Below are 1,889 nucleotides of genomic sequence, written 5' to 3' on the forward strand. Positions count from 1 at the left end.
AAGAGAAATATACCACGCCCCAGTGGGCTGGTATTTCAGCGGCTATTGACTGACGGAGCAGAAGTCGCTCCCCGCTGCACTGTGGGCTCGTGCTTCAGCGACTATTGGCTGAGGCAGCGGAAGATACTCCCACAACACCCCTGCCTTCTGAGTACTGGGACTAAAGGTGTATGCTGCTGCCACTATAAATCTTGATTATTTATATTGGTTCTCATTTGCCTAACCTAAGCATTTCACAAAAAATGGAGTCATAACACACGCCTTTAATCCCAGCACTAGGGAGGCAGAGGTAGGCGAATCTCACTGAGTTTGAGGCCAGCCTGGTCTACAGAGTGTGTTTCAGGACAGCCAGGGCTACACAGAGAAACCCTGTCTTAAGAAACAAAAACAAAAACAAAAATAAAAACAAAGAGGCGAGCAGGGGTCAGGCAGACATCTTGGAATCCGAGAGTGGTCAGGCTGGCCTTGTGGGGACTACTGACTCCAGGTCTGTTCTCAGAGCAATGGGTCACAGAGACTGAGCCGCCACCATGATTGGAGGTTTATTCATCTATAATCACAAGGGGGGGTGCTCATCTCCCCGGTCTACAGGGATGACTTCGGGAGGAATGCAGTGGATGCCTTTTGGGTCAATGTCTTCCATGCGCGGCAGCAGGTGCGCAGCCCTGTCACAAACATCGCTCACACCAGCTTCTTCCATGTTAAGCTGTCCGCAGCAGTCAACAAGCAGAATGTCAATGCTGCCATGGTCTTGGAATTCCTCTATAAGCTGTGCGATGTAACGGCTGCTTATTTTGGCAAGTTCAGTGAGGAAAACATCAAGAACAATGTTGTGCTCATATACGAGCTGCTGGATGAGATTCTGGACTTTGGCTACCCACAGAACTCGGAGACAGGCGCACTGAACACCTTCATCACTCAGCAGGGCATCAAGAGCCAGCATCAGACAAAAGAAGAACAATCCCAGATCCCCAACCAAGTGATTGGGCAGACTGGCTGGCGGCGGGAAGGCATCAAGCATCGCCGAAATGAAGCCTTCCTAGATGTTCTGCAGAGCATAAACCTGCTTATGTCCCCACAGGTGCAGGTGCTAGGTGCCCATATGTCAGGCCGGGTGGTGATGAAGAGTTACCGAGTGCAAGTTTGCAATGAATGACAAGGTTGTCACTGAAAAGCCGGGCAAAGGCACAGCTGATGAAACAGGCAAGAGCGGTAAACAGTCAATTGCCATTGATGACTGCACCATCCGCCAGTGTGTGCGACTCAGCAGGTTTGACTCTGAACTTCATCCCACTTCAGCATCAGCATCAGCTTCATCCCACCTGATGGAGAGTTTGAACTCAGGAGATACCGTCCTACCAAGGACATCATCCTTCCTTTCCGGGTGATCCCATTGGTGCGGGAAGTGGGACGCACCAAACTGGAGAGCAAGGTAGTCTTCAAGTCCAACTTCATGCCCTCACTTCTGGCCCAGAAGATTGAGGCGAGGATCCCAACCCCACTGAACACAAGCGGGGTGCAGGTGATCTGCAAAAGTACAAGGCCAGCGAGAACGCCATTGCGTGGAAGATCAAGCTCAGGGCAGGCATGAAGGAATCACAGATCAGCCCGGAGATTGAGCTTCTGCCCACCAATGATAAGAAGAAATGGGCTTGACCCTTCCATCTCCATGAACTTTGAGGTGTCATTCACGCCTTCTGGCCTCAAGGTGAGCTACTTGAAGGTATTCAAACCGAAGCTGAACTACAGTGATCATGATGTCATCAAATGGGTGCGATACATTGGCCGAAGTGGCAGGTGGCTAGCTGCCTAGTGGCAGGTGGCCCACTTCCCCACCACCCTTTCCACAGGTCCAAGTATCCCCAGTGACCACTAGTCAGTGTCTTTCC

General features: G+C 51.2%; 1 pseudogene; it reads left to right on the plus strand.

Annotated features, from left to right (window-relative positions):
• The first annotated feature begins 530 nt into the window (after positions 1-530).
• On the plus strand, positions 531-1,889 carry LOC125408119 (AP-2 complex subunit mu pseudogene; annotated as a pseudogene).

The sequence above is a fragment of the Myodes glareolus genome, chromosome X (assembly GCF_982192425.1).
Source record: "Myodes glareolus chromosome X, mMyoGla1.1, whole genome shotgun sequence".
Classification (NCBI taxonomy): Eukaryota; Metazoa; Chordata; class Mammalia; order Rodentia; family Cricetidae; genus Myodes; species Myodes glareolus.